The 20,885-nt window shown below is 43.2% G+C and overlaps 1 long non-coding RNA gene across 2 annotated transcripts in view; it reads left to right on the top strand.

Annotated features, from left to right (window-relative positions):
- The window catches only part of LOC117089352, a 29,816-nt gene extending 9,451 nt beyond the window's left edge, over nucleotides 1–20,365 (top strand). The window contains exons 2-5 of one of the 2 annotated variants that reach the window (XR_004439562.1): nucleotides 1,273–1,420; nucleotides 4,231–4,384; nucleotides 8,110–8,433; nucleotides 20,296–20,365. This is a non-coding gene — a long non-coding RNA (uncharacterized LOC117089352). Of the gene's footprint in view, nucleotides 1–1,272; nucleotides 1,421–4,230; nucleotides 4,385–7,438; nucleotides 8,434–20,295 lie in introns of both variants that reach the window. The other variant, XR_004439561.1, reaches the window with a different exon arrangement.
- Nucleotides 20,366–20,885: the final 520 nt, after the last annotated feature.

Here is a 20,885-nt window from a genome sequence, read left to right as displayed (position 1 = left end):
CAATCAGAACTCAGTCTGGGGAAGCGTCTGAAGTCATCTGAGGAAAGAGTGATCTGAATCCAAGGTCGGGTCGGAGGTTCTAGTGGTTCACCTGCAGATAACAAAACCACCCTCCATCTGGGCTTATCATTTCTGTTACGAACTTATTCAACTGCTGTCATTTCTGTTAAGAACTCATTCAACAAATAAGACATTCATGTCTTATTAATGACAGTGCCAAAAAATGACAACCTGCGTTTCTAATAAAGAGTAGACACTCCCTGTGAGATTCAGGTTGTTCTATTGGGATGGTCGATCCCAGCCATACAAAGCCCAAGAGCTTGTATCCAGAGGATCTTCAGCTACACTAGGCACTAGGAAGTGACACTGCCAGCTTCACATGGCCACGTTATAAAATTGTTAAAGCAAATAATTCTTGGGAAAAGGCCATTCTGTGCAGAAGTAGAGTTGAAGTACCACCATCCGTAGTCTGGTCCTGTTCACATAAATGCCCAGTCTCGGGGATTCCATACACTTACTACTGGGAAGTCAAAGGCCTCTTCAGTACCAGAGGTGGGCTACAGAGACTGGAAACACAAAATTTTTCAGTTTCTGTTAAGCCACATGAAGACCATATCATTATGAATTGTACCTGTCACAAAGCATGCAAGGCTATAGATGAAGCCAATCATTTTACAGTCAACATTGAACCTGGGGCTGAATGCTAACATGCTCACATGGCTGGCAGAGCCTTGAAAAGTCTCCAGGCTGCTCACAAAGGCCACCTGTTGGCTCACATGCTGGTCAGTTGGTTCAGAATGAGCGGGAGACATAAGTTAATGTGCCCTCTATCTCTTTGAATATTTTAACTTTTATAAAAGGGAGAAACTATACAGACTCATTTTGGTAAGGTTAGCATGAGATGTTCCTTGTCAGAAGATGGCATCAGTATTGCAAAGACACTGCTACGACACATGCCGGTATCCTTTACATAGACACTCAGACAATACCTATAGTTTCCGAGTTGTTTCAGACTTGTTTCTGTCCTTTTGTCAACACTGCTTCTCCACCTTAAGTAGGGTGATTGGTAAGTCAAAGGCTACTGGAAAGCTACAATTTAAGCAGTTAAAGGTTAAAGCTCTATGGTAACTGAAAGTCTTATAACTGTATGAGGATAAATTCCAGTGGCTACAGACAGCATCTATTGTGAGCCGACATGACTTATCAACAGCAATTCAAAGGAAGATATAAGTTTCTGTGAAGTCATCTTTAATCCCAAAATTATCTTTCTAGACCTGAGGCTAACAAGACCACATTTGGCTGAGTCCATACATGAATTGATTGAATATGCATCTGAAAATTGAGCCTGAACAAGTTGAAGGACCTGTAGCTGCATTTGAAAAGCAAACCCCATAAAAGAATATCTCGTTGGATGTCAGCTGTAAGTTGTGGGGAAATTAAACCCTTTCTCATGGGAATTGAGCTCACAAAGATACCATAGAGAAGTTTAGCCCATTTCTCAAGGTATACATCTCTCTCATGGGACTAAGATGACTGACCCAAGCACAAGCCAGAGACTGGGGCAGTTAGGCAGCATCCAGGCTGGTGTAAGCACCATGTGAGACTAGCACAGGTCCCTCAGACTGCACAGTACTTAGGTGAACACTGCAAGAGTTACAGCGCCTGTGGAAGACTGGAGGTACAGGCACAGCCTCATGGCTGTATACCATAGGTGTGGGCCTGGGCACCAAGACAGCATCTCACCCAGCATGGGGGCTTTCCTGCCCACCTAGGTAGCCAGTGTGTCCCACAGGTCTGGAGGCTACAGGCCACCATACACAGTTAGCTACAGACTCTCTGATGCATGTTTGCCAACTTGTGGGGCAGTTTGGGGTGCAGTAGGCTATAGGTATGCCTACTTGTCTCCGACTCTGGGCATACCATTCAGTGCTAATGCCTTTCAGAGGACAATACACCAAGGAAAAACCTTGGCCCCTTCTTGCAGCTGGTGAAAGTAAGGCTCACTAATAAAGCCCTGCTCTGCAATCTATTTTTGGCATAAGAATAAGCCCAGCTGGGCCTTGAAGTATGAGAAAAGCACTCCCTTGAAGTGCAAAAGCAGAAACAAAACGTTTAAACTGTCTTCTTGGAGTCATTCTAACTTTAGAAAATTAGAATGACCAAGCTCACAATCTGTCATCTGAACTCAGAGGGTCATTTTTCAGATGGTCATAGTATTTCTGCATGTATTCATTTGAATATATAAAGATGGTTCCAGCTTTAAACATCCTTAGGTTTTGCTTTTTGGTGGTCATGTTTAATTCAGTAGGTTACAACATGGCCTTCAGAGATACCAGTACCTTGATTAACAAGGGAATGAGGAGCTAGCAGTCTTATTGTAAAGACTGATTGTTCATTCTTTTTATATCTACCTCAACTAATTGGAGTTTTAGAAAATTCTAGAGGCCATGGACTCAAGTGAAACAGGTTGTTGGGCAAGCCAGTCAATACAGCCAGACCAGGATTAAAGTTCTGGAGCTCTGTATCCAACTAAATAGCAGGCTCACAGACACATTGAGAACAGTTGCCCAAAGTCCCCATCATAAGACATAGCCAACATGAAGTTTGAGTGCATAGGAATTTGACCCTAGGTCCCATCCATTGAGTTCATCCCTAACACCTATCCCAGAGTAACTAGGTTTGACACCACTTGGCTCCTCATGAAGAATCATAAAACTTTTTGGAGGGATGCCACTTCAACCAAATTGGGAAAAAGTAGAGGTCATTTGAAGGTGTTTTTAACCCATGTTCAGTTGTAGGGTCATCCTATATACTTGCGTAGTCCAGGTTTTGGTGTCGTTATTACAGATAAACATCTCAGGGCAGACCAGAACCATCAGATGATCACTTCCCTCTGCCTCTCTCTTTTACATTTGTCACAGTTCTTTGATTAGCTGAGAGGCGGCAGGCCAGGTCATTTTCAGATACTTCTTGAGCCTGGAAAAGACAAAAACCAGATGCAGACTTCTCATGAGGCTGGCCCTCAACATCAGGAAATCAGGCTGGTCACATCATGGGCTCTCGGTATTAAGAGACTTAAGCACTAATAACTATAGAAAATATGATTCAAGGAAGCCATCACTTTTTCTGCAATAGTACATTATGCTCTTCTCAGAGCAACTTGCTGTTTAATATAAAAGGTATGTTTCTATTCTGTCAAGTTTCCAACTAGAGTCTATAGCTCTATTCCTTCTATTCCTATGTGTTATCTAGGGGTCTAGGAACTATGGGTGTGAGTTGGGGTGGCTCATTATGTTCTCTTCCAGGAACCTACTAGCAGAATTTGTGGTCCCCATCCCCACAAGCTTAGGTTCTGCTAAGTAAGAGATCCTGGTTCTACAGTAAAGTAGGAGAGGTTTCTAATATACGCTAAGAGCATTCGATGTCAGATTCAAAGTGACCAAGCATGTACAGGCTGGGCAACCTAAAATGTTGCATCATCCACAACTGAGTGCTGACCTGATGCAAGTTGAAAATTGTGCATCTGATCACATGTGTCAGGTCAGTCAAAACATAGGCACACCATTTGTGTTCCAAAGTGGGGGAAGACCCTCCCCTAGCCCCCTTTAGCTGTGATACATCTTTTCTGCACATGCAGATTTCCCCCATACAAGCATGCCCACAAAGGGTAATAAGATAGCATGTGTGCAGGCTGGGCACACCAATGGCAGATTTTCCACAATGCCCTACAGGGGGACAAGAGCTATGCAAAGATTATTCTAAGTGTTTGGAGCAGCCCCCCCCCAAATCTGGCCATAAACTGGCCCCAAAACTGGCCATAAAATCTCTACAGCACTGTGACATGTTCATGATGGCCATAACATCCATGCTGGAAGGTTGTGGGTTTACGGAAATGAGGGTAAGGAACACCTGGCCCGCTCAGGGTAGAAAACTGCTTAAAGGCATTCTTAAGCCACAAACAATAGCATGAGGATCTGTGCCTTAAGGACATGCTCCTGCTGCAGTTAACTAGCCCAACCTATTCCTTTAATTTGGCCCATCCCTTCATTTCCCATAAAGGATACTTTTAGTTAATTTAATATCTATAGAAACAATGTTAATGACCGGTTTGCTGTTAATAAATACTTGGGTGAATCTCTGTTCGGGGATTTCAGCTCTGAAGGCTGTGAGACCCCTTATTTCCCACTTCACACCTCTATATTTCTGCATGTGTGTCTTTAATTCCTCTAGCACCATTGGGTTCGGGTCTCCCCAGCTGCACTGGTCTCGGCAAGTGGCGTCCATCATGGGGGCTCGAATCCAGGTCAAAGGGTCGCCAGGGTGATGGCTGGAGAACTTGGAACTAGCTGGAGGACACCCGAGTACTCTTAAAGCAATCCTTGTGGTGAGAGGGGGAGCTCGGAAGCATCAGGGTAACAATGGGACAAGTGTGGGGTATGGTTCATTCCACCTTGGAACTTTTTCACACTGATGAAGAAGGAAAGTCTAGTGAAGTAACAGAAGAGGTTACAGAGCATGTTTATTTGCCAGTTAAAGTGGCAAAGGAGGGAGAAGTTCATCACTACCCTTCTGTACCCCCTCATTCTGAATAAAAAGACCCTCCAGATCTTTCTTTCCTGGAGGACACTGGGTGAAAAGTAGTTGCCAGTGACTGTTCGATCAGCACCACGAGCAACCGCTCTTAGTTCTATTCAGGCAGGAATTCAGCAAGCTAGAAGAGAGGGTGATACAGAGGCTTGAAAGTTCCCTGTTAGATTATGCTCACTAGACCAACAGGGAAATATTAAAAGGAAAAGGCTCAAATGTAGCTGTAAATTACTCAAAGAATTTAAACAAGCTATAAGTCAGTACAGAGCAGGTTCTCCTTTTGTAATGGGACTGTTAAAGAATGTTGCTGTTTCCAGTCAGATGATTCCTACTGACTGGGATGCTCTTACTCAAGCTTGTCTAACTCCTGCTCAGTTCTTACAACTTAAAACTTGGTGGGCAGATGAAGCTTCCATTCAGGCTGCTTGCAACACCCAGGCCCAACCTCAAATTAATATAAATGCAGACCAACTTTTGGGGGTTGGTGGCTGGGCTGGTTTAGATGCACAACTGGTCATGCAGGACGATGCCATAGAACTGCTTAGAGGAGCGTGCATTAGAACTTGGGAAAAAAATCACTTCAGGTAGAGAACAACATCCTTTCTTTACTGCTATAAAACAGGGACCAAGAGAATCATACGTTGATTTTTATAGCTCAGTTACAGGAGTCTCTTAAAAAGATCATTGCAGATTCAGCTGCTCAGGCTATAGTGTTGCAGTTACTAGCTTTTGACAATGCTAATCCCGATTGCCAGGCTGCTCTGCAACCTATTAGAGGGAAAGCATTTAGTTGATTATATCAAGGCCTGTGATAGTATCAGAGGTAATTTGCATAAAGCTGCTCTGCTAGCATGGGCATTGGCAGAACTGAGAGTGAATAAGGGAAATACACCATTTCCTGGAGCTTGTTTTAACTGTGGAAAGCATGGTCATACTAAAAAAGTAGAAAAAAATTAGCGAGTCAGGCTGCCAGAAAAAAGAAAACTGCTGATCCTAAAACATGTCCAAAATGTAAAAAAGGAGACCATTGGGCTAATCAGTGTCACTCTAAGTTTGATAAAGAAGGGAACCCGATTTCAGGAAACACCATGAGGGGCCCGTCCCGGGCCCCGTTCTAAACTGGGGCATTTCCAGCTCAGGCTATTCCCTCAACCCTGTACAGTGTCTTCCCCTGCCACAGCCAGTAGTGCTGCAGATTTATGCTGTACAAAAACAGCCTTCTGCCTGGGGAACCCCCTCCAAGGGTCCCAACAGGGGTCTGTGAACCCTTGCCAGCAGGGACAATAGGATTACTTTTAGGAAAGTCTAGTTGAAGTTTAAAAGGGGTACAAATACATACAGGAGTCATTGATTCAGATTACAATGGGGAAATTCAAATTGTTATATCTACATCTGTTCCTTGGAAAGCAGAGCCAGGAGAGCATATAGCATAGCTCCTCGTTATGCCGTATGTGGGAATGGGAAAAAGTGAAATTAAACCAACAGGAGGATTTAGAAGCACAAAGCAGCAAGGCAAAGCAGCTTATTGGGTAAATCAGATTACTGATAAACATCCTACCTATGAAATAAGTATTCAGGGAAAGAAATTTAAAAGATTTGGTAGATACATGAGTGGACATTTCAATCATTTCTTTTACAGCACTGGCTGTCCGCATGGCCAATTCAACCTGCTCAATGTAACATAGTTGGAGTTGGTAAAGCCCCTGAAGTATATAAAAGTAGTTATATTTTGCATTGCGAAGGGCCAATGGACAACCTGGGACTAGTCAACCAATTATAACTTCTGTACCTATAAATTTATGGCGAAGAGATTTATTACAACAATGGGGAGCACAAGTTCTAATTCTAGAACAATTATATAGCCCTCAAAGTCAATATACAATGCATGAAATGGGGTATGTCCCTGGTATGGGACTAGAAAAAAATTTGCAAGGTTTGCAAGAACTGCTTCAAGCGGAAAAACAAAGTTCCTGCTAAAGATTAGGAAATAATTTTTGATGGCAGCCATTGTGAAGCCTCCAGAACCTATACCTTTAAAATGGTTAACAAATAAGCCAATTTGGATAGAATAATGGCAGCTAAGAGAAACTGGAGGCTTTAGGGAAACTAGTTACTGAGCAATTAGAAAATGGGCACATAGCTCCAACATTTTCCCCATGGAATTCAAGTTTTTGCAAGAAAAAAAATCAGGTAAATGGAGAATGTTAACTGACTTAAGAGCCATCAATTCAGTTATACAACCTATGGGAGCATTACAGCCAGGATTGCCTTCTCCTGCTATAATTCCCCACCCCCCACCCCCCAAAAATGGCCTTTAATAGTCAGATTTAAAAGACTGTTTCTTTACTATCCCTGTAGCTGAGCAAGATTGTAAATGGTTTGCATTTACAATTCCTGTGGTAAACAACCTGCAGCCTCCTAAGTGTTTTGTTTTACAGATGGGTCTATAATGGTAAATCATCTTATTCTGGATCAAAAGGTAGTTTTCCAGACATCCTGTACTTCAGCTCAAAAAGCAGAGCTTGTAGCAGTAACTGAGGTATTGAATGCTTTTGATAGCCTATTAATGTGATTTCTGATTCTTCATATGTGGTTCATTCCAGTTAATTGAAAATGCTCGATTACGATTTCATGCAGGTAGAAAACTGATGACTTTATTTATCCAACTGCAAACAGCAGTTAGGAGTAAAATGCATCCTTTTCACATCACTCACATTACGGCTCATACACCCCTTCCAGAATCTTTAACTGAAGGGAATCAAATGGCTAATCACGTAGTTGCTAATGCAATAACTAATGCTAGACACTCTCACAATTTAACCCATGTTATTGCCTCTGGTCTCAAACGTAGATACAGCATTACCTGGAAAGAAGCTAAAACTATTATCCAGCGATGCCCAACTTGCCAAGTGGTACATTCATCTTTTACCAGCGTTAATTCTTGAGGATTGGAACCTAACTCTCCTTGGCAAATGGATGTCACATGTTTCCTCGTTTGGGAGACTAGCTTATATACATGTGTGGACACCTTTTCTCACTTTGGGCTACATGCCAAACAGGAGAGTCTTCTGCCTGTGTTAAATGTCATCTTTTGCAGTGTTTTGCGGTGATGGGCATTCCAGCTTCTATTAACACAGATAATGCCCCAGGCTATACTAGCCAAGCTCTAGCTACATTTTTCTCTATGTGGAATATTAAACACATTACTGGTATCCCATACAATTCTCAAGGACAAGCCATAGTGGAAAGAATGAATCTTTCCCTAAAACAGCAGTTGCAAAAGCAGAAGGGGGGGGGAAATAGAATATGGAACCCCATAGACACAACTGAATCTAGCATTATTAACTTTAAATTTTTTGAGCCTGCCCAAAGGCCAGATGTTACCAGCAGCTGAACAGCATCTACAGAAACCAGCTGCAAAGACAGAAGTAGAACAACTGATTTGGTAGAGAGATCCAATAACAAAAAGTTGGGAAATAGGTAAAATAACTTGGGGTAGAGGTTATGCTTGTGTTTCTCCAGACCAAAATCAACAGCTGATTTGGATACCATCAAGACACCTGAAACCTTATCATGAGCCAGATGCCAAGGAAGAGATTTCTGGAGGATCCCGAGGACCCCTTGGTTGCAGCTATGTTGAGATGGACGCTGAGGAGGACCCCAACTGTCACGAGCAACACCCAAACACAACCACCCACCTGGGAACAGGTCAAGAAGCTGTCACAGATGGTGGAAAAAAACCTGAGGAAAGCAGGACAACCAGACACAATAATGATAGCTATGATAGTAGTTATCACCACTGCCGTGAATATTTCTTCAACAAGGGCTGACACAGAACAATTATAGGTATTGGATATATTTGTCAATCTTGGCTGGTAATAATGCCTGGATTTAATCACTCTATGACAGAGTTACACATGCTTTCTGATCTCAGTATTTACCATAATAAATCTGCTACTATAATTGAGGCATACCACCCTCCAAAACCTATTTGTAGAGAGGATCTGACCCAGTTAGAAAAAATGAACATACTCATTTAGGAAGATTGCATTGCAGAACAGGCAGAGGTGCTGCACAACGATTCCTATGGAATCATTATTGATTGGTCCCCTAAGGGGATGTTTAGCTTGAATTGCACATCTCAGTCTGCATGCCATGACCACACTATGTTCAGCTGATCTGAACACAAAGGTCAGCTGGTAGAAGTGATAAGTATGGCAAGAGTTCCTATTATCTGGAACCATGGCAGCATAGTGGCTCCTCAACCTAATGATATGGCCCGCTGTAGGAGCTAAACAACATAAGGATTTGTGGAAACTATTAGTAGCTCTTAAGATCAAAATTAGGGAAAGAATAACAAAGCATCTAGAAAGACTAAAAACTTGGCTTTGGATATTGCAAACTTAAAGAACAAATATTTAAAGTATCCCAGGCACACCTGACCTTAATGCCAGGAACTGGAGTGCTTAAAAGAGCTGCAGACAAATTAGCTAGTAACCCATTAAAATGGATGAAAACACTTGGAAGCTCTGATTTCAGTGACGGTTGTGCTTTTAATCTGTGTTGTCTTTGTATAGTCTGCAGATGTGGATCCTGACTCCTGCAAGAAGTAGCTCACTGTGATAAAGCTGCCCTTGCTTTTATCGATTTGCAAATCAAAGGGGGACATGTTGGGAGCAGGACCCCCAAAATCTGGCCATAAACTGGCCCCAAAACAAAATGTCTGCAGCATTGTGACATGTTCATGATGGCCATAATGCCCACGCTGGAAGGTTGTGGGTTTATGTGAATGAGGGTAAGGAATACCTGGCCCACCCAGGGCAGAAAACTACTTAAAGGCATTCTTAAGCCACAAACAATAGCATGAGGATCTGTGCCTTAAGGACATGCTCCTGCTGCAGTTAACTAGCCCAACCTATTCCTTTAATTTGGCCCATCCCTTCATTTCCCATAAGGGATACTTTTAGTTAATTTAATATCTATAGAAACAATGCTAATGACTGGTTTGCTGTTACTAAATACGTGGGTAAATCTCTGTTCAGGGATCTCAGCTCTGAAGGCTGTGAGACCCCTTATTTCCCACTTCACACCTCTATATTTCTATATGTGTGTCTAATTCCCCTAGCACTGCTGGGTTAGGGTCTCCCTGACTGAGCTGGTCTTGGCACTAAGCTCTGGTAGAGAGAGATACCAGAAGGGTCAAGTCCTATAGACAGCCCTGTGGATAACAGTGATAAAAAGGCAGCATTTATGTTTATCTACAGCACAGAAGTCAAGCTGTTGGAGAAACTGCACAGCAGTTAGAGTGTGACGCATCCTACAGAAGAGTATAGTATTGACCACCATATGGAATGACCACCATGTGACCTGACAAAACAAAAATAAGCTAGTGAAATTCACGCTGAAAGTAGTGGATAGTAGGAAAACATTAAATAAAGCTGTAAGTGAGGGTAATCATGTTTGAGAGTAGATCTGTCAGCATGGCAGTGAACATATGCTGTGCTAATTATGAAACAAGCAGAAATCACCATGGATTGGAAATTAGGGGGAACTTAATATTCAACAGGCTGATCACAGCAGTTTAAAAGACATGACAGTAAGTTTTCAAACATTTGTGGCAATAAAGACATCTGATCACGAAGCAGTGAAGAAATTCCTTAGTCATTCTGCCAAGGTCACTTCTGGTGAAAGTCTGATGCCAGGACAAGTCTATGATGCTGACAAAATACTGTTTTAGCATTACTGCCCCAGAAAGACTACAGCTGATGGGACAACTTGTAGAAATTGAGGATGCCAAGGACAGTAACTATACCGGGATGTGCTAATGAAGACATAGTGTAAACTTGTTATGACTGGCAAAAGCTTGTGTCCTCACTGAGTTTCCTACAAGTCCATTATTGTGCTAACAAAAGGGAGTAATTTAGGAACATCTTCCCCTGTTTATCATTTTGTGTCAGTAACTCATACTCACTGCAGGGAAGCTAGACTGGATGACAACACTGAGATTGTTATTCCTTGACAATTGTTCTGTTCATCTTCCAGCTGAAGTTATTGAAAAGTGTTTATGCCATGTACTTTCACAACACAATTGGATTAATTCAGCCACATGACTAGGATAAGCCTTAGACCAGTAAATGAACACTTTGAACAGCATGCTAGTAGCTGTTAACAGAAGCATGGGTGTAGGTTTTCAAAAGGAACCCAGCATAGCAAATGCTTACATGCTGTTATCAGTGCTTGGAACAGTGATCAGTGTGTGCCTGAACATACAACCTCTGGCCTGCAATTATGTTCAGTGATGAACAAGGTAATGACTCTGAAGAATTTTCATGTGGGAAATGACCCTTACATATGCAAAAAATATGTCTTCAGAGTCCATTAGTAAGCTGGAAGAAATGGATGCTGACTTTTGGAAAGTTGTTCATTGCCAGGGAAATAGCTGAAATGGCTCTGAATCAAGGTGATTGTGGAAACAGCAAAAGTAATAGTATAGAAGTAGTACCTACAGATGACACTGTTAAGTTGTGTGATGGGCTTAAAACTAGAGCAGAGTATGTATCAATAAAAGTGATGGTTTAAATGAGGTGGATGACGCTGGAGGAAGCATTAAAAACCCATTTAGCAGAATGTCTCATGCTAAAGGACCCATTTCCTGGTCCTTCAACAGCTTGATGTTTTCTCATGAAAAGAAAATACAGTGTAACCTTTTAATCAAAAACAGCATCATAGGTAGACTGAAAGCCCACTTCTGTTTAATAGCTGATGCAGGTATTCTGGTGATGCTATTGTGATTGCTTATCAGTGGCATATAAACTCAAAGTCAAGAATGATGGTGATGCTAAACTATAGGTTGTCCATATGGGTGGCTGAGATAGTGACACCTTTGCTTTGATGGTTTGGTATAAACTTTGTTTCAAGCACAAATATCATAAAGTAACCATCAGGTGAAGGTGTACATGAAATTGTTTTTAGACTTGTCCCACCCAAGATCTCTCATGTGAATGCAAATACTCAAATCCAAAATACCCTGAAGATACTTCTGTTCCCAAGCATTTTGAATAAGGGATGTTCAACCCATAGCAGTGACCAGGTTTCTGCCAGTAGACTGGCAGGCAGGAGTTATACCTGCACGCGCAGCAAAATCTGCTTATGAGGCATGAGTTGTTATATCATGAGGGCATGGAAAAGGGTGTCTGGAGTTTTCATGAGTCACTGGGGGCACCACTTGATACTTTCACACCCAGGGAGAACGTTGAATCTTTGCCCTTGATTTCCTCGTCTTTGTCAGGCAATGGTTGGAGTTGCTCGAAGATCAGGGTCTGGGTCACTATCAGGTACATCTTGTGGAGGTTAAGGGAGATTCCCAGTATAGAACTTTAGAGATGTGGCTATAGATACACTTCCTGGATGTGAGTGATAAGAAACCATGTTACTGGGGTAATACTGCATAGAAAGATATTTAAGCTTTTCGTCACTGACCCAGTTCCTTTCAAGACAATGCTGCCTCCCAATGCCAACATGTTCTAAAGGCATTTGGAGATAACCCAAGTAGAAGTCCCTTCTGAAAGAAGAACTCTTCCTTAATTGCACCACTTCTATATGGACCCGGGAAGTGTACCTTCAGCTCTGTCTTTCCCAGATTTCTTTGGTTCCTTCAGAAGTCTTGGATAGTTCAGAACATGGAGGATGCAGAGGTTGTGATGTATCCAATAAAAGCCTGTGAAGCCCAACAGACTTCTAAGATGGGAGACTGGGCAGCATATCTATGACTACAACACAAAGGACATATACCAAAGCTGCACGTACATTCAGTGACTAGAAGGGGTGAGAGCACAGAGGCTCCACCATCTTGCCCCGGAACAGTACTGGAAAAATTATTGCTCTAGAGCTCCCTACAGGGAGGCCAAGGCTTCATCAGGACTGCATCATGGCTTGGCATCTTCTGTGCAATACAGCCTCCTTTCCCCTTTCCACAGATGTTGACTTCTAATAAACTGATACACCACCCATCACAAATCTTGACTTCATTACAGACTTGGACACGAGCAAGTGGTCCAAGGGCATGGAGAGGATCCAGGTGCTGAGCTCCCTCCTGAAGACAGGAACCATTCCTGTACTCACCTTATATAGTACCTGGAATTTGGGTTTGCTTTTCCCTGTAGGCTTTGGAGTTTCTGTGAAGGCTGGAACTATTCTGCACATAAAGACTCCACCAAGTAACTGAAGTTCCAGCCAGGACTCTGCTCCTTCAAAGCCTCTCATTCTAGGAAAGGGAAACTTGGGGCCCCTTCCTGCCAGTTGGTGAGGCCTAGGCATTGCCACCAATCCTGCTCAACTGCCTGCTCTGGAAAAGGCTCAACTGGGCCTTAGGTTTCAATGAGAGGGGTACTTAGCCACAAGAATATACTATTGCCTTTTACTGTCTACACTGATTTTTTTTTTTTTTTTTTTGAGACAGTCTCCCTCTGTTGCCCAGGCTGGAGTGCAGTGGCACAATCTCAGATCACTAAGAACTGCCTCCTGGGTTCAAGCAATTCTCCTGCCTCAGCCTCGTGAGGAACTGAGATCACAGGCATGTGCCGCCACGCCCAGATAATTTTTGTATTTTTAGTAGAGATAGGGTTTTGCCATGTTGGCCAGGCTGGTGTTGAACTCCCAATCTCAAGGTGACCCATTTGGCTTGACCTCCCAAAGTGGTGGGATTACAGGCATGAGCCACTGCTTCCAGCCTACGCTGGTATTTTTGAACATGTGTGTGTTTTGTAGAGATGGGGTCTTACTACACTGCCCAGGCTGGTCTCAAATTCCTGGTCTTCAGTGATCCTCTCACCTCAGCCTCCTAAAGCACTGATCACAGGCATGAGCCACAATATCCAGCCTATTTGTTTCTAAGAAAAACTACTAAGGCATACCTTTGGAAATTTCAAGGTATGGGTTTTTGTTTGTTTGTTTGTTTTTAAGGTGAGGGAAGTCATTTTATTTTTTTTTATTTTTTATTTTTTTTGAGGCGGAGTCTCGCTCTGTCGCCCGGACTGGAGTGCAGTGGCCGGATCTCAGCTCACTGCAAGCTCCGCCTCCCGGGTTTACACCATTCTCCTGCCTCAGCCTCCCGAGTAGCTGGGACTACAGGCGCCCGCCACCTCACCCGGCTAGTTTTTGTATTTTTAGTAGAGACGGAGTTTCACCGTGTTAGCCAGGATGGTCTCGATCTCCTGACCTCGTGATCCGCCCGTCTCGGCCTCCCAAAGTGCTGGGATTACAGGCTTGAGCCACCGCGCCTGGCCGGGAAGTCATTTTAATGTCTTGACAACAGTAGTCTCATTACTTTGGCACTCATGAAGGCATTAGTCAGAGTGTCAATCCAATCTATTTTAGGCAACCAGAGCCTATCATGCCACATGGCTTCAACATAAGTCCCAGAGACATTGACGTCTCCTGAGATTTTGTAGGCTAGCACAAAACAAGAACCTCTATTTGAGGACTCAACTGTTAAGATTTCCTATGCATGGTTGAAAAGCCTACAGCATCTAGTTCTGAGTTCTTTATGAAAACTCATGACTCTGCCTGAACACTGCTGATCAAGTCTTACATGCACAAGAGCAGTTAGGTTTTGTCCATGTCTTCTACGTGGGCACTCAGTAGAAGAGAAGGCCCCATTCAGGAAGGGCTGGTGTCATCTTGGGTCAAAAGATTCTTTCCAAGCTTCTCATCTACAGGCCAACTCCGATTCATATTCTAGATAAGTTCTTAAGAGTTGATGAGCAAGAATTCACTGAACAAGACTGATGTCTCTGAAATTCAAGACAGATGAACTGAAGTTCAGCGCTACATTCTCTATAAGCCATCTTAGGGTGGGGGGACGCACCCATTTAGCCCATGGCCGTTCCTCCTGCAGCTCTGCAATATGGCCCAACCCACAAGTGAGGGGGTAGAGGTCCCTACTACTTGGAGTAGCAGGCAGGAAGTTGTATTTCTTGGGAAGCTGGTAGCCTTCTGCAGCTTGTCCCAATGATCCTAGTGGTGCCAAAATGAAAGTGAAAAGAGTACAAAGTGGAAGAGTAGTTGAATCTTGATATTCACAGTATAAGAACACAAAAGACTCCTACACCTGATATACTAAAGACCATCTAAAGTTAGCCAGACATAGGTGTGTGTATGCCTGCAGTCTCAGCTTCTCAAGAGGCTTAGGTGAGCATGACTTGAGCTTCAGAGGTTGAGGCTCAGTAAGCATGCCACTGCATTCCAGCCTGGGCAACAGACTGCCTAAAAAAGAAACACCACACAAAAGCACCACAGAGTGGGAAGCTATCTGAAGGCGAAAGGAAATACAACCTGCTCCAGGAAAGCAGAGCTGATGGCAATGGGTTCAGAAAGCCTGACCTGCAGTCTAGGGCACAGCCCAGCCCCCACTCCCTAGACCTGGCTCAGCCATTCATGGTAACTGTGGTCAGAAAGACTCCACTTAGAAAAGACAATGTCGAAACCAAGTCCACATCGTTTTTGCCCCTCAGAGAGCCCAAGTTTGTTCAAAGAGTGATAGAAGTAGAGTCCCAATTACTATCAACTCTGCTGACTGTAAAGGAGAACAATCTTGCTTAGTTCAAAAGCAGAGCAGTATGTAGAAAGAAGCTACAGAAAAAAGCTGAAGCACAGGCCTCAGCTAGGGTCAGTGGGAGCTGGCAGACAACCTCAGCCACCAAATCAAGATGCTCAGCCCCTTTGAGGCAGTAGCTGAATGCTTTAAGGAACAATGTAAGGTGTTCGCCATGGCCCTGGACACCAGGCATGAGCTGCCTGTGAGACTGAGCCACCTGGAGGAAGATGGGCAGTGGTTCTTAGGTATCTTCCCAAAGCAAGTTCAGCTGCCCTTGAGTTTGGTTGTTGCTAAGAGCTCTCACAGGTCATCTAAATTTTGCTCAAGACTGTTGCAATAGGACATCACTCCCCGAAATCCACAGGTAAGACTTCCCCTGCAGAGTTCTCCACTGAATTAATCTGAAGCAGAATGCAACACAGTCCTCCCAGATCCCAAAGGATGTTGCTGGATTGGCAGCTTAAGTGATTTTTGAAGTTTTCCATTAAAGATTTACATATACAGTTACCAAACAGGAGTGACCACACAATTGAGTAGGCAAGGTCAGGATGTTTGTCAGAAGATGACTTGGGCAAGGTTTGGTGGATCTAAGAATGATACCAAGAACTGCAGCAGGCTTACGGAGACACAGGACATTTAAAAGCAGTTTGGGTGCCAAAATATCGCCACAGTTCCAGCTGTTGTGATAGTTTTGGTTGTTTTGCCACATTTGTATGCTTCTTTTGTCTGTTTTGTATTGAAGTGACTGTTGAAACTAAAGGTAAAAGGATAAGCGATAATGGAAAGCTTTGAATGAGACTCAGGTTTTTGATTCGACTACCAATTTCTTTTCAACTCCTAACACATAGGCTCAATCTTGGCAAGTTACTAAAAGTCTCACCCATGAGTCTTGCCTATCAAACTGGGCTCCATGAGTGTTAAGTTCTCATCAGTAATTTGAACTCAAGGTTGGGTTTACCATTGCTTAGAGTGACTATGAGGACTTTCCTCCCTAGATCATGGTTATCGAAGCAGGATACTTCCCTGACCCCTTCGTGGGACTAACAGGGGTGTCTTGTTTACTCATTCTGCCACAACTCCTCGAAGGAAGGAGCATGCAAGTGAACAAGGTGGGGATTGAAGTGCATGAGCACTGGAATTGACTGGCAGCCTCGGTGTGAGCAGGATCACACTCCAGTCACTCAGACTCACTGCATTCCACCCCTCATGGGAGGGGGAGTGCAGGTGAGAGGGTGCAGGAGCCAGAGCGAGCACTTTTGAGCACTGACTGGCAGGAGAGAACTTGGCTCTGGCCCTGCAGCAGCATCCAGGCAGGGTGCCTGTGACTTCTGAAGCCCCAGGGGGTGTGTTACAGTGCTCTTTTAGGTCTGCCGTCTGTGGAAGGTCTTAAGTTTTAACAGCTCAATGGGCCCTCCACTCTTTCACATAAGGCAGCTGCCCTCTGCCAGAGAGGGCAAAGGGCCAGCTGACAGCTTTTTGTATCCACATTGGTGGCTCCTGAGCTCATCTGACATCCAGGAAAAATGAGGTTGCATGAGTGATCTGATGGATGGTAAATGCAGGGGATTTTATTGCCAATGAAAGTGGCTCACACCCCTAAGGGGAGCTGAAAAAGGGATGGGGTGGGTTGGTAATCTTCCCCTGGAATCTGGCTGTCTCTGGCTGGATTCTTCTCCGAAGCTATGCCGTCAAGCTATCCCTCTGAAGCCAAGCCACTTCTGATGTCTGGCCATAGTCCCTGATGTCCAGCTACTTCTCTCTGCCAGCTGAGTCTGGGATGTTTATAGGCACAGGATGGGGGCAGGGCAGGTCATGGGTAGTTTAGGAAAAGGCAACATTCAAGCTGGAAAACAGGGACAAAAGGTCTCACTTTGGGCCATAGTTTCAGGTCTATCAGCTTACAGGTGGGGTTTTGTTGCAGACCTACCCCCCTTTTCTGCCTAGAATTTCTCTGCTCCCGTCCCTATCATTAGAAGGGTCTCTCCAAGAGTTTGTGTTTTGGAGATACCATAGACAAAATCCCAGAATCACGAGAATCATTTTCTGCAGCTGCTGAAATAAGTAGGTGTAAGCCTACAGCCACTGGAACATAATTTCAGTACAAAAACTTCTTGCTGATTTCTAGATTCCTATTAGCCAGGGAAATCTCAGCCAAGAGTAGAGAACAGGCCTTGGAAGCTGAACTCAGGTGCAAATCCTGGTTCTTTCACATGTATCATGTGACACCAGATTCTAAGCCCTAAGCTTAAGTTTCTAGAAGTGGGATTTTCATATCAGCCAGTTTATAGCTTAAGAGCATGGGAAGCATCTAGAACAGATCTATAGTAAGCATTTAATTTTTGAGTAACAGAAAGTTCTTCCATGATTCTATTGGATTATTTGCAGTGAGAATACAGATAGGTCTTGATTTGGATCCAATGATGGCATTAGCAGTTCTTTCTAGTCTTTCAGAATAGCTTTAATATTGTGAAGACCAGGCAGATACTCAGTCTAAGTTGACATCTACTGAAAATTTGATCTTTTTCTCCTTGGGAAGCAGCAGTCCCAGCATGGAGCCCAGATTAATTTGGGCTAAGATGTGGCCTTGTCAAGTCCCTACCCCAGTTGGGAACAACACATAGGTGCCAGTTGACTTTGCCCATTAATACCCTTCTGTGAATTTCCTGGCTTCAAGTGCCAGAAAGTTATTTGTTAGGTAAATGGAGGATGCCCTGAAAATTTACCTGCTATCTCAAGAAAGTCTATTTGAGAGTCCAGCTCTGACAAACCCCTCTTCTGAAACCAGCCTGAGCATCCTAATCTCTTGCTGGGTCTCAGCTACTGGTGACTATTAAGGGCAAAAACCTCTAGCATATGGTTTTTATATAAGCCTGAGTGTTCTTAGAGCCTAGTTGTTAAACATGAGTTCCTTTGTCAGATGGATAGATTGCAAAAATTTTCTCCCATTCTGTAGGTTACTGTTGCACTCTGATGATAGTTTCTTTTTTTGTGCAGAAGCTGCTTAATTAGATCCCATTTGTCAATTTTGGCTTTCATCGCCATTGCTTTTGGCATTTTAGTCATGAAGTCTTTGCCCATGCCTATGTTCTGAATGGTATTGTCTAGGTTTTCTTCTAGGGTTTTTATGGTTTTTAGGTCTTACATTTAAGTCTTTAATCTGACAAACGGCTAATATCCAGAATCTACAAGGAACTCAAATTTACAAGAAAAACCCCATCAAAAAGAGCATGAAGGATATGAACAGACACTTCTCCAAAGATGACATTTATGTGGCCAAACATGAAAAAAAGCTCATCACTGGTCATTAGAGAAATGAAAATCAAAACCACAATGATATTCCATCTCATACCAGTTAGAATGGCAATCATTAAAAAGTCAGGAAACAGATGTTGGAGAGGATGTGGAGAAATAGAAATGTTTTTACACTGTTGGTGGAGTGTAAATTAGTTCAACCATTGTGGAAGACAGCGTGGTGACTCAAGGATCTAGAACCAGAAATACCATTTGACCCAGCAATCCCATTACGTGGTATATACTCAAAGGATTATAAATCATTCTATAAAAACTCATGCACGTGTATGTTTATTGCAGCACTGTTCACAATAGCAAAGACTTGGAACCAACCCAAATTGCCCATCAATGATAGACTGGAGAAAGAAAATGTGGCACATGTACACCACAGACTACGTAGCCATAAAACATGATGAGTTTATGTCCTTTGCAGGGACATGGATGAATTCGGAAACCATCATTCTCAGCAAACTAACACAAACAGGAAGCCAAACACCACATGTTCTCATTCATAAGTGGGAAATGAACAATGAACACATGGACACAGGGAGGGGAACATCACACACTGGGGCCTGTCGGGGAGGGTGGGGAGCTGGGGGAGGGATAGCATTAGGAGAAATACCTAAATGTAGATGATGGGTTGTTGGGTGCAGCAAACCACCATGGCACATGTATGCCTATGTAACAAACCTGCACTTTCTGCACATGTATCCCAGAACTTAAAGTGTAATAAAACAAAACAACCAACGTGAGTTTCTACAAGTCAGACTTTCAACACCAAACAAGTTCCTGGTTTCCAGTGGCTTCCAAAGGGTTCTCAGACAACATCCTGACTTGCTCAAAGCTCCATATGATCAGACTCCCTGACCACATGGCCAATAACTCTCCTTATAAGTACTACTGTCTTCCACCATTTGGAAACAGACTAGTTTTTTTTTGTTTTTCAGGTAAGACTATCATTCTTTGCTTTTATGACAATCTAGACAAAAACAAAGCAAAATTCTAAGGACAATGACATAAGTTGAATTGTTCCAGAATGGAGCCAACACCAACTTTAATAAAAAAGTTATTGGTAACCATCTCAAGAGGTCACACTGAAGACCTCTGGGAAGTTTCCAGAATTGAAGTTCCCAGGTTTTACAATCTGTCCCCAGTGAAAATGACAAGTGCCTAGGCAGATAAAGGGCATGTGTTTCCCACTGGCAATGTTGGAGACAATCTTCTCACAGGCACCTTCCTTACATACCCCTATTGTCTACAGATCTTCCAAGAAGTTTAGAGGCGCAGCAAGAGACTGACCACTGCTTTGGGTTTAAGTCAGTCTTAGATTTCGGTAGAATTGACAGTCAAGGACTGCTCCCTCAGCCCAGTTCAGGGATTTTCCATGAGGTCCAATTGGGGTATCAGATGCCCAGTGGCCAATACCGAAGCAACAGATGCAAAGACTCACACATTTTGAATGAACTAGTATTTGATTCTGTGATTAACTGGCCCAAAATCAAGATAATCTAGTTTCTAGACCTAAGTCTAAGCAAAACCACATGTGGTCAAAGTGAACAAGAGTAGAAGGTAGGGAAATGTGTGTAAGTTTAAGACTTCAGATGGATTGACCCTCCCAAAGGAGACACTGGATCCTAAGTCAAGGAACCTAGAGCTGTATTTTGGAAGAGAGAAGTGATAATATCATGCACACTTCATTTAATCCTACCCCTCTAGGGAAAAAAACATAGGGAAGTGCTTCTGACCATACTGGGCAGTGGATTTGAGGCACTGCAGAATTACAAAGCATTCTTACTCATCCTTCAGCCTGATTCTTTCAACAGGAATGGTTCTTCTCAGGATAAATGATGAAGTTTGAGTAGCAAAGACCTAGTTCCAGACCCGAGCTACAGAGACCATGACATAAGAGGGTTTAGCTGGGAATGAATGATTGCTGTGTGTTCATAACTTCCAGATTTGTAATAGCCAGAGCTAGTATGGCTTAGTCTTTTGCCTTATCACTTTAGGTGACATTTGAGGCTGGAATTGGAAGCCAAAACACTGCAGGATGGAGTCCTCTGCTTAGGATTACTCAGCTTAAATGAATGCTGGGAAAATTCCTGGACCATTCCAGGAGCCTGCAGAAGGAAAGCCTGACCATATTCCTGGAATCTGTCACCTTGCCATGATTACCACAAGCATATTTTGGAGCTGGCATCTTCTCCAGGTCCTAAGACTTCTCTCAGTATGGAAATCTGAAAGCCAGATTTCTTTCCATCAGCCAACAATATTTGATGTTATACTTGGAACTGAAGATTAAAAAGATTGGAAAGACTTGATGCAGGTTTCCTTCACCATAGCTAAGAACTACCATTTCATGTATTTCTGGTTTTCTGCTATTGACAATGTGCATTTCAAATAATTATAGAACTTT

The sequence above is a fragment of the Trachypithecus francoisi genome, unplaced genomic scaffold (genome assembly GCF_009764315.1).
Source record: "Trachypithecus francoisi isolate TF-2019V2 unplaced genomic scaffold, Tfra_2.0 Lachesis_group11, whole genome shotgun sequence".
In the NCBI taxonomy this organism is placed as follows: Eukaryota; Metazoa; Chordata; class Mammalia; order Primates; family Cercopithecidae; genus Trachypithecus; species Trachypithecus francoisi.
Note: the sequence above shows the minus strand (reverse complement) of the source record. Positions and strands in the feature narration are given on the sequence as shown.